Source organism: Caloenas nicobarica, chromosome 5, assembly GCF_036013445.1.
Source record: "Caloenas nicobarica isolate bCalNic1 chromosome 5, bCalNic1.hap1, whole genome shotgun sequence".
In the NCBI taxonomy this organism is placed as follows: Eukaryota; Metazoa; Chordata; class Aves; order Columbiformes; family Columbidae; genus Caloenas; species Caloenas nicobarica.
The window spans coordinates 14,934,474-14,947,158 of record NC_088249.1 but is presented as its reverse complement, the minus strand read 5'-3'; the positions used below and the strand labels follow the sequence as shown (position 1 = coordinate 14,947,158).

Below are 12,685 nucleotides of genomic sequence, written 5' to 3'. Positions count from 1 at the left end.
TCCTGCCCAAGAGTGTAGGGCCTGTGGGTGGGTTTTCTTCTATGGCTGGCACTTGTGCGGTGCATAATATAAGATGACAGTGACCCTTGAAGCCTTTTGGGAATAATATTTTCAGCAGGATGAATTGTTCCTGAATGTTTTCGTCAACATACTGTGTTACATGCCGAAACATTTTTTTCCTCATCTTGAGCGTATGTCCTACATTTTCTCTCTGCTCTTTTTTTTTGCATGGTTTTGATTGTAGCCAACAGCAAAGGTCAAAAGACATTTTACTGTTTCTATTTCTATATTTCTGTTAAGCTGAATTAAATTATTGCTGCTGCAAAGTGACTTGTTAAAAAGCTTACGCTGCAAGACTTCAACTGGTATAAACTGAAGCTGAGCTGCATCAGTTTAAACCAGATGATCCAGAGAGACAATGTGGTCCAAAGAGTAAGGTACTGATCTGGAAACCAAGAAAAAGAGTTTGGTTCTCTCGAGTTTCAGTGGGCACCCTCATGAATGTAGATAAAGTTTTCCATCTTGTTCTGCCTCAGGTTTTCTGGATGGGTGATAGAGTGACACTGTATTTTAAAGCACTTTACACATTCAATTTTTCAATCACTTAGTCTTATTCCTTTCACACCTAACATTAATCAGTACAACTGCCTGTTTAATTTACATTACAGATAGGTTTCAAAATAATAATATCTATGAATGCTGTGGTGTCACTGAATAGGTTAATTATGTTTACCAGTGTCTGTGAGTATTCTCTAGAAGGTATTGTTTCTCAGTCCAGAATTGAACCAGCATTGAGTTTAACCTATCAAACATATCCATTTCTTTACTACATAGTAAAGTAAATTCAGAAGTTTTCTTAGCGTATGAATGATTCTGGTCAGAATTTTCAGGTTAATTAACATTTAGTTCAGACTTTTGAATTCGCCCTCAAATGGCGTTTGGAGAAGTTTGGCCCAAGCGTCTTTTGTGTCTTTTTTTTTTTTAATCTCAGAAATGCCACTCGTGCAGGATCTTCAATTTTTTTAATATCTATTATAATTTCCTTAAGTCGTGAACAGGCAATACCTGAATATTTCTTCTATGATTAGTGCTCATTTCCCAATTTTGCTTCATGAAGAAAGCTCTTTCTGTCACTAGAGCCTGAAGAATATTGTTGCACTGCAGGGCTGCCATCTTCTGTGTGTTTAACTGGTCTGTGATCACAAGATTTTTTTGTTACTGATATGCTCATTTCTACCAGTCACCTCACCCCAGCACTCCCTGGTGCTACCTTACAGCATGAAAAGGGAAGAAATGGATAAATATCTCCCTAGAGAACCATTTGGCCTCAAAAATATGAGTAGAGCCAAATGGATACTTAACAAATGTGAGAAAAATATCTGAACTGAGAAAACATCAGTCCTATAGGGATGCTGTGACTGGTGCTAGAATAAAAAACAGGTCTGTGTGATCTTAATAGATAAACTATTTGTTTTGAAAATTAAGTTGAAAGAAACATTATGTACCTATTGTTTCTAGGTATGTTGCTATTGATTTACTTATCACACCAGTTTGGTGGGACTCGGTGCTCTCTCTGTGTGTTATTAGGACCCTGGAACTTACAATCATTTCCAATGACCGATTTTGCATAATTCAGATACTATGAATATTTTATTGATTATTAGCAGCCTGTTTGTTGCAAGCAGTATTTTTAAAGAATCCATTATATGTTTTAAAAAAATCAGAGTTAAATTTGCCTCTGTTCTGGGGACATAAATCCAGATTAGCTTTCCTTTTAACAGTAGTTTTACTCAAGGTTTTGTAGATGGGATTTTTCTTGGTGTTCATTGAAGAAAAATGTAGCAAAATATACATTCCCGTCCCTAAATCCTTAAGAAGAATGACCAGTGTGCTACTGAATACTCTTAATATAAGAAATCCGTAAAATATTTTCAGTTTCTGTGGCTATGTTCTTGGTCTTATTCATATTTTATATTGACATTGTTTTAAATTGCTGGCACTACATTACAGTATGTCAAGATGCATCATATAAACAGACACAATTTAGCATGACCTTGAGGCAGCATGATGTGTACATTGCATTACATTAGCTTTCAAAATATGTTCCTTATATAGTACAGTACCCACTGCAGACAGAGAAAGAACATAGGTTGTTAGGCATACAATACAGAGTTGGAAGACATATGCAAATAATCTCTCCGGATCTATAGCCACATCATTTGTATCTTTTTAAAGAGAATAGGAATAAGCTATAGGGTGTTGCACTTGGGTCACAACAACCCCAGGCAGTGCTACAGGCTTGGGGAAGAGTGGCTGGAAAGCTGCCTGGCAGAGAGGGATCTGGGGGTGTTGATCGACAGCTGGCTGAACATGAGCCAGCAGTGTGCCCAGGTGGCCAAAAAGGCCAACAGCATCCTGGCTTGTATTGGGAATAGTGTGGCCAGCAGGACTAGAGAAGTGATTGTGCCACTGTACTCAGCACTGGTGGGGCCCCATCTTGAATACTGTGTTCAGTTTTGGGCCCCTCATCATAAGAAGGACATTGAAGTACTAGAGAGAGTACAGAAGATAGGTTAGGAAATCCAGCTCTTGCCATACTCCTTTCTTCACTGCCCATCCTGATGGCCTTGCCCGAGCGTTTGGTGAGTTAATTGTAACCTTCTCACTCCCAAATATCACTTCTCTGCTGTTCCACAGAGCTCTACCCCAAGCCCTGGAGAGGAGGTGTTTTACCTCGCTCTCCTGTTTCCCAAATGTGCCTCTCCCTGCACAGCCAGTTTGTTTCCTTGGGAGCAGGGGGCTGGTGCAACTCGAGCTGCTGCCTCTCCCCTGTGCCGTGCTTGCTCTGAGCACAAGCCAAAGGGGCATCTGCTCCCATGGATCAAGGGCCTGGCTCTCCTGACTGTGCCAGATTTGTGCAAATCGACCCCAAGCAGCTCACTTCAACCTTCTGTCCTTCCTCCCTCACCTTCACATACTTTGTGGTGTTGTAATTTTGTAAGCTGCTTGGGCTGGGTGTCGTTCTCACTATCTGTGGCTGGTTTCTAGCCCAGACATCAGCAGGGGATGCTGCATGCTGCTGATATATAAATGACTAATGACGATGATAAAAGGTGTGGGAGCTGGTCGCCTGGAGTGTTATCCTACTTTGATAACTTTGTTTTGGAAAATAGCTCCTTCCTCAAATTATCTGCTATTTTATCTCATCGGGTCTAATATTTTAAAAGTGGAAAGAGATTTTTGGCTGCCTCCATTTTGGAGGGTCATCCCAGGGCTTTGAAAGAAGCTTTGAAACTTTCAGAGTTTGGATGGTGTTGCTGTGATGGTGCCAGTAGCCTTCAGCAGGAATTGCAGGTTATTGGCACCTTTAAGAGTCAACTGCAACTGTGTCCTAAAAGAGGCATTCAATAGGGAAGTACTCTATTTTTAAATTTGGCCTGATATAGGTAATAATTACACACAAAACAGTATGTGAAAAGAACTTTATCAAGGTTGCGCAGCTCAGCACTTGAAGCTAAGAAATGCTGCAAGTAAAATTGTCTCTACTCCATTAATTTGCCACCTTGCACAGGTGCATCAGTCACAGACTATTTTTGCCCAGGAACTGAGTCTCGCTTGGTGCGCATAATAGATGACACAGTTTGTGAGTTCAATACTTGATTTTCTTTTCACTGTTCAATGCATAGCTCAGACTCTGCTGCGAAGGCAAAATTATTTCCCATTGGACATTCCAGGGTGTTCCACCACGCAGGTCCTTGCCACAGGCAGACACTGACTTATCTCCATTTGCAGCACCTGAATAGCAATTCTGGGTATCACGACTCCCTAGTACAGCTGGCAACCTAAGGTAAAAAAAGAGTAAGATTACAAGTAGTCATCATTGTGTATGCCTGATGTAATTGTTTTTAGAGTACCTGGCAGCACATACTGCAGCTCCCACTGGCTTCCCCTGCAATGGCCAGTACTCACCACTTTCAGATATTCAAACCCGTAGGCCCAAGGCAGACTCCCAGAAACGCAGAACAAAGGACCAGCTTTGACAAGCATGGTGTGAATAATTTGTCCCGTTCCTCAGGGCAACATCTCATGTCTTCAGACAAAAGACTGATGTTCCTCTTCTCGGACTCTCCTGCCACTTTTTAAATTCTGGAAAAAAAAATTTGAAGAATCCTACAAGAAAAAGCTTTTTGCTTTCCTCTTCTATGACAAATGCACTGTCCTCTGACTGAAGCTGGAATTTGGTGGACAGAATAGTACTTAGCCTAAAACCTGCCTGATGACACATGAAGAGAAGGAGGCTGAATTCATTCTGGATTGCCTTTAATTGTGGAACTTTTGGCTGGTCTTTGCAAATCAATTACAGAAAAAATAAACAAAGAATTCTTTTTTGAAAAGCAAACTGAAAACCTTCTGCTATTCAAATTTTCATGTTGACAACTGTCATCTCAACCTACTGTAGTGCTGTAAAGATGCTTTGAGCTAAGAAAGTAACCAAACAGGAAGAAAAAATTACACAGAAGAAATTTCTTTCATAAAACTGATCACTTAAAAACAAACACATTCTCAGACGCACAAGACTTTCTTCAGCACTTATATCAGGCCATCTCAGCTACAATATAATTTCCAATGCAGTGAAGATACTTGAGTATTTAACAGAAAATGTTGGCAGGTTTCTATATGGATAAACAATGGTTAATTTCCAAGCATTATTCCTTTAAACAGTAAAACTGATTTTTTTCCCAGAAAATACTAACCCTGAGACAAATGGCTGGCATGCATCATTTCAACTAAAATATTTTTTAAAAGCTACAAAAAAACCTGAACACAACTTTCCTAAACCACGAAGTGTCAGTTGGCTAAAATTATTTGCAATGTTCCTTTATGTAGCTGTAATTAATTACTGGAATATAGTTGGAAGTAAAAGGCTCTAGGTTGCTATTTTACCCACAAACTCACGGCTCTTTTCTAGAGAAGCTCTAGTGTTACATCCCTCAGGCTTTGGATGCTCTACTGATGCATGTTTGTTTTGTAAGGAGAGGTCACTTCTGAGGTAAAGGTAGATCCATTATAGGCCAAATTATCTTCTGGTCTTGGCCGAATCTAGGGACATTATATAGTAAAAAATAAATACCAGTTTGTGTCTCTTTTCTATCTCTTAATACTTCTTGCATGGCTTCTGAAGCAGCTCAGTTTCCATTCCAACGTGCAGTGGTGAGGGCAGATCTTCAAATTGCTTATGACAGAGGTTGTATGCCTTCTGGCAGATGACGGAGACCTGTCTTTCACTGAGACTTGGGTATTGTGTTTTTTCCTTTACAGGGCTTCAATGTATTTTTGATCCTAAAAGAGAACCCTGGAGATGTCCTTGAAATAAAAAATCAGGTGCGGAGATCTGGAATGATGGAAAGAGATACTTTAACATCTCATTCTTTCATATAGCTAGGTCAGCTAATGTGCTAATGTTACTTTTATCTGAGAAAAAAGGCAAATTTTATGGCTTTTATCAGGGCTATTTTTAACTGAATATACCAGCATCCAGGTGTGCTCACTGTAGTTTTTTTTGTTCTGCTTTTTAAGCTCAGGCAAGATGGGCAAAGGACTAAGAAAGAGAACTCTGACTTCAAATCTTTATTCTATCGTAATTTCTGGGGTGTGGAAGGGAGAGATGTTAGCCTTTTTTTTCTTTGAATGAAAAGTGTCTCTTCTACCAACTTTAGTATGTATAAGTTATAAAATCTTTGGAATAAGGACAATACACCTTCAGAGGGTGCAGCGCACAGGCTTCACGTTAATACCAGAAGTCCAGAAGAATTTTGTCCTTTGTTGCCCCAAAACTCCCTCATGTAACTAGAAAAGACAGAGAGAAAGACAAGAAAGATAACCAAAAGCATGGAATGGCTTCTGTATAAGGACCAACTAGACAGACCAGGATTTTCCAGTCTTGAAAATGGATGACTACAGGGATATGGTAAGAGACTTACAGCATTTTAGGTAGCCTGCAGAATAAAAGAAATTTTCTCACTATTTCCCAAATTACACAATGAGGAATGCAGTAACACGTTCAAATAACATAGCAGAGGGATTCGCGTGAACAAAATAAACAAGGACCATGTCATTTTTCCTCTCTTCTTGTTGATAGAGAGGGTATCAGGAGTTAATGTCAGGAAGAACGGGAGAGAGGAAATACTCTTTTGATTCAAAAGGCCTGAAAAGAAATACAGAGTATTTAAAAGGAAGAAAATGTTAAGTGTGTGCTCCAGTACCAACTGAGAATCAAATGCTTCTGCTTCTGAATTAGCATCAAGCAATCAAGCGCAGTGCTTTGTATCAGGAAAATGGATTGTGAACACAGAATAGGCCAGACTAAAGCAACCAGAATTATAGTGAAATTTCACCACTGTTTGGGCCCAGTGAGAAAATTGATCATCTTTGGCTGCATAAAATTTGGACTTTTAATTATAAAAATCACTTCCAGTTGTATTTTAAATAGACTGTTAGTTTCGATCAATAGCAATTCATTCTTCATAGTGCATCGCATAACAAAGGAGAGAGGGCTATAGGTAAAGGGTGACTTACTGTCATTTCAGTCGAGTTGGTTTCTTTCACAAACTAGGACTCGTTAAGCCTCATGAATCCTGCTATGGGAGACCTGGCTGTAGGTGGAGGAGCCAAAAGCTGTTTGGGAGTTTACAGGTACCACAGTCTGCACAAAGGCAGGTGAAGGAAAGTCTGCACGATTAACAACAGCCTGGTATTTAAGGATCATTATTCTGCTACAGATCACAGCTTTGTTTCTAAGATAGGGATACTTGTTTTCAAAATATTTGGTCTCTTTATAATAGAGCTTAGGTATCCTGCATTTCAGGGTTGTGCATGGTCCCAGAGACATAAATGAGAAGGTTAAACTGTAAAACTGGCTGCAAGTCCTTTACCTCTCCTAAGTTCTGAGCTGCCTGGGGGGGCAAAAACAGCTGCCAGAACAAACTTGATCTCTCATGGTGGAGGCCAGGATGAGCCCTGTAGTGCATTACTGATTTGAATTCTGCCCTCTCAGAATAGCCTCTTTGCTGCTGAGTGCTTCCCTTTATTCTAGAGGAGGTCTCACATTGCTGAGACCTTGGGAAATATCCTGGCTGTGGTGCTATAAATAGCGTGTATTTCCCACTGACTGAAACCCTCCAGCACAGCAGCAGCCTGACGTGCATTTACTTTCCCGCTTGAGGACTACGTAAGTGCTTGTGTCCTCTCTCCGCTGAGACATCTCATCGCTTCAGGCACCCGTCTCGCTGCTGGGGAGTGTTATTGAACCTGGCTTACATTCATGCTCTTTCTGATCTTGTTTTTCTAATGAAACCCCACTCCCTGGGCACCTTTCCTTATCTCCCCTCTCCCTTCTCTTATGGCAGGTCTCTGCCTTTCTCAGGTGTTCTGATTCCTACCATGAGTTTCTGCTCATGTCATTTCGATTAATCAGCTTGTCATATGTACCGCACACTGCCTGTGCAAACTGCTGTGTCTGAATGAACTTTTAGTGAAGCTTCTTATGGCTCCAGAGCTTCTTTTGGCCTTATCTTGCACTTACATAGTGCCTTTCACTTCCATGAAGTACAACTCTAAATGCAAATATATGTCCCTGCATCCACCAGTGTTTCTCTGAGCAGGGCCTTGACTGATAGCTGACAGCACATTTTATTAGTGGAGTTTAGGAAACGACTTCTCCAGTCAAAATAGCACGAGGATGGTAAGTGGACACAAAGTCATCACAGAAGTGAGAATATGCCAATGTAACCCCTAGAATAAGGACTGCTAACGAGCACAAACATGTTTGAAAACTTTGCCTTCCTCCCACAGGCCACTGGCAGCAGTTGTGGTACCCACTACACTGCTCTGCTCAGGACCTTGCCTGGGGCTATTCAGGACCTGAGCTGAGCACACAGCTTTCCCAAGTCTGCCCATGGAAGACAATGAGGTTAAAAGAACATGTCAGGAGTAAAGGAACAAAACTCTGCTTGGTTGTGATGTTCAAGTGGGGTTAAATCCTTGAGGACCCTCTCCTCCCTGCTTGGGAATTCCAGCACTTCTTTGTGAGATAAGGGAAGGTATCAGCTCCAGCAGCACCTGAACTCACACTCTGCTTTGTACGATTTCTGTGCACTCTTCAGTTTGCTAATCAAAACAAGTTTCTGCGGTGTGTTTCTTATCCCCAGAGGGTGAAACTATCCTCAGAAAATTAAAGCTCTCTTATCTCTTAATGTGTCATCACAACGAATAGCCTGGGGACTGTAAACAAGTTTAAATATCAAAACAATTTGGCTGGTGATTGTCTGTGATTATGGATTAAGAATAGAAAATTTGTGCTCACTGATATTCATGCTAGATTGAATAAGGAGTCAGATCCTCAACTGGAGTAAACAGAGGTAGCTCAGCTGAACTCAGGAGAGGAAGGATGCTTTGTACTAGCTGAGCATCTGACCCTGGGAGCTTTTCAGAAGTTTCCGCTGTTGTTTTTCTAAGTGCCAGATAATACAGGACAGCTGGGGCTGATCAGGATGAGCACTGAGGGTGCTGGCAGTGCCTGGACCATCCTCCCCTCCTCCAAATTCCCAGGAGCTCTGCTTCTGCTTCTGCTGGCTGCATCCTCTGCTCCAGCCTCCTTAGGGACCTCATAAATAATGGCTTAGAAGAGAAATGATTTTAGATTACAAAACTTTTTCAAGACCAAGTCAAGGTACCAGCATATTCAAAAGCTGACAGATATGTCATGGCAGGTACTTTGAGGGGGTTGTGCTTTGTATCTTCAATGTGACAAACACACTCTAGTAAATTCACAAGGTACACTTGCTGCTGCCTTTTGCAAAGCCCTGCCACTAAACCATCACGTGTAGCTCAGTCACTGCTCCCACTGAGAGTGAAGGGACGAGTAAGGTTTATTTCATCCTGCTAGAAATGCTTCACCTAGTTCGCTGGACTGTTTGCAATGACAGTGATGTGCAACAAGTCCCACAGATCTGGGGACATGGTAGTGGGTGTATTTTATGGCACTGCTGGATTTGAAATTTTTCATGTTAACAGCTCCCTCTTTTTAAAGTATTTGTGGGACCTCACTTTTATTATGGATCATTTTCTGAAGTAGTCTGGGCAGTCCTTCAAAGAATCCCACAGATGAGAAACTGAGATGGAGAGAGACTAAGTGGATTTCCCATAGATATATCAGGAGTCAACAGTAGTGCTAGGAGATAAATAGTGCAAGAGTGTTCTAACCACTGAACTGTACTTTTCTCCCCTATGCAATGCAGAATACACGGAATACGTATATTTCCATGGATAGCTTTTTGGAATACATATCTTTTCAAAAGGCTGATGTTAGCTTAATGATGAATCTTGCAAAATGAAGTAGGAAACATTAATTTTGAAGTAGCAGGAAAGTGCTTTCCTAATGAAGTAGTAATTGAATAAGTATAGTTATTAAAGAACTGGTAAATCTAGTGCTCTCTATCCCTCTTGTCTCAGCATTTCCATCAGCAGTTTTGGGTAAGGAAAAGTAGTGTTTCTGACAAGTATGAAGTCCCACCAGATATATATAAAAGGAGCAATGTGTCATAAGGATCTTAAAACTATGAAACAATGTCAAATAAATGAAATCAATTTCCAGAGGAGAATAATAAAGGCTGAAAAAAGGTACCCAGAAAGCCAGAAGACTTTTCTATTTTCTTAATTGGTGTAATTATACTAAAACTGACAGCAAATATTTTCCCAGTAGCAAAAAACACCCACAAACTCCAGCCAGCCAAAATACTGCTCTGAGCATGAGATCAGTGAAGGTTAAAGGCTCGAGTCTGCCATTAGGCGAGTGCTCCTTTTCTCCCAAGGTCAGTCCTTAAAAGTGGAGAAGTAATTTTGATTCTGGTCTCCTCACAGTTCAAAGTCAACACTCACCCTGCTATCAACAGTGCTATATTTGGCAAAGTACTAATATAATTGTGTTTTGTCCTAATCGTGTCCTGTTTGAATGTTAAAGGGCTCTTAATATCAAGCCCGTTGTGCTCTCTCTCATAGTTTAGGTGATGTAGAAAATAGTGAGCAGTGTGGACCCACTGGAGAAATCCCTCAGGGAAACTAATGGTGCCAGTGTCCACACTACCTGTGTTTTGAGGGTTTTACTTCATATCAGCTTTTTTCTGGACTCCTGCTCCCATGGACTGAAATTTCTTTTGTTGAAGAGCTCCTGAAGCACACCTTTGGGTGTAATTTCATCCAACAAGGATGCAGTTCATTCAGTCCCAGGCTGCATCATAGTGTGAGCCAAATACAGCACATAGGCATGGCTGGAGCAACAGAGATGGCCTCTAACAGGTCACACTTTGCATCAGCCCATGTATAAACTCTCAACTGCTATTGCCTCCTTGTTGTTCTTTCATGCTCATCATTACCCCAGTCACCAGTGTCTCTGTGCATATTTCACTGTATCGCACTGGGGACCTTCTCCCTCAGTTGAGGCTCCTCAGTTGGATAGAAATAACCTGGCAGCCTGAGCTGTGCTGGCAGAGTTTGGATCTGAAACCACTCGGTATCTCCTTGCTAATAATTAAAACTTGCAAAGAAGAAAAAAATGATTGTACAACCTCAGATCAGAGATCGTGCAGCCCAGGAACCACCCCTCTCACAGTGACCAGCAATGGGTGCCTGGGAAAGACTTTAATAACAAAGCAAGGATGTGGTAGCACTTCCCTAGAATACTTTCTTAGCTTCCAAAAAATTCACAGCTCAAGGATTTCCTAAACCAGTGGCTTTATTTTTATATCTAATAGCTTTAGTTTTTTTTTTTCTTTTGTGAATTATTTAGCTACTTTTTACATTTATGTTAATTTTAGGATCTACAATGTCCCGTAGGAAAGAGTTTGACACTAACTTCATGCTGCACAGTTTGATTTTATTAAGAAAAAACTAGAGATGTTAATAAGAGGGGTTCAGAAGCCCCTATGCTCCCTCTGATCACGTTAATCCTAGAAACAGGATTGCCTAGTGCCTGTGGCGCAGAGCCACCATACCCAAGAGTGCTGGTGGACACAGTTCACGGGCAAACCCACCCCAGCTGGGGCTCTGCACTGCTCTGTGTGGCTTTCGGTTGATGTGAAAGGGAAACTCTTCCCAAACCATGGGATGCAGAGAGACCTATTGTACCATCTCTGGCTTTTTTCAGAGCCAGAAGGGCTTGACCCACAAGATGCTTGGGTATGGCCATAATTCTGTGGGAGCCAGAGTGCTGAATCAAGAGTGCTCGGCTTTTGTGGGAACCAGCCAGCAAGGACTTCACCCTCCCCTCAAATCCTTATGTTCCAGGCCTGAGATTTTATCAGATCCTATTTGTGTTCCCACTTGATTTTTCAAATAAACAGTGAAATGCAAACATTTGGCCAGAGGGAAAACCTCTCAGTTACTGAAGGGGAAAAGAACATGATATCCAAATGACTCATGGCTTTGTGAGTGAAGTAACGGCTGTGTGTCATAGCTTGGGATATGGGTTTGTGGTCTGATGCCACATGGAGTGGATATGCTTGGCCTGTGAGGTTAATGTAAATGGCTTTGGTAGGAATTCTCCTGTGACTTCCCAGAACCAATTTTCTTGTTAAGCTATCACTGCGTGGTGGCAATTAATAAGATAGGGAGGGCACCCACCACATGAAACCAAGCCCTCCTCTGGACACCAGCTGAGGGGGAATATGACAAAGGCCTTCTGCTGCTAGGAGAGGTAGATCATGCAGAAAGAGCTGTAGGTGGCCGTGGCTTGAGGAACTGTGGGGACCAGGGAGTTTCTGAGGGCTGGAAGGGAACCTGGAGGAGGGGCCAGCAGGAGCCAGCGTCACTGGGAGGTACCTGGTGCCTCTGAAGCTTTGCTGTCCTGGGGCCAGTTACCCAAAGACCTGCTGGGTGAATATGCTCTGATGTCTGATGCTGTTCCCCTCTGCCTGGCAGCCCCTGCTCCTGCTGACTTGCACCTGCTGTGGGTACCTTCAGGTTACTGACTGCCTCGTTCTTGTTTTCCTCTGAATCACTTGGTGACGCTAAGGCAAAACACGTAAATGCTAATGCAAGCATAAGTATAAAGGCCAGAGGCACCTCCGCAGACCCCCGCTTCTGCCTTATTCACCACTAATCACTTGTACCTGCTGGGATTCAACCACGACACCCGTTCTAGGAAGTTGCCAGCAGATACTTGTCCTATATATCAACAACTTGCAGATGTGACAAAATACGGGTTGTTTTGTCTGGATTCTCTGTTTTTCCTCTCAGTCCCTCCATCGCAGGATTTCTTCACCTGTCCCACTCCTTTCCAGCCTTTTGGTGCTCTGGTTGCTGCTCTGTGGCTGTGCAGCCCGGGAGCTCAGTGGAGCTGCAGGTCAGAGCTCCCCGCCGGTGACACCCGCGTGCCCGTGCAGATGGTGACCTGTTCTCGGGGAGCCCTCACCACCCCAAACATCCACGCTGCATGGGATCTAGTGGTTTTACTTCACAGGTTAGCAGAGGGAGGAACGAGGGAAGTGCCTGTGTCCCCTTTCTCCTCCAACCAAACCCCTCTTGCAGACAGGAGCTGTTGGGGTGCACTTTTTGCTACACCCTACCACTGCTTACTGCAGCAGAAACACCACGAGATATGGTTTAGAGCTTGGGAGGCAACAGCAGGGCA

General features: G+C 42.3%; 1 protein-coding gene across 1 annotated transcript in view; it reads left to right on the top strand.

Annotated features, from left to right (window-relative positions):
- The window catches only part of TUNAR (TCL1 upstream neural differentiation-associated RNA), a 120,334-nt gene that overhangs the window by 105,890 nt on the left and 1,759 nt on the right, over nucleotides 1–12,685 (top strand). The gene's annotated exons all lie outside the window — the stretch shown is intronic.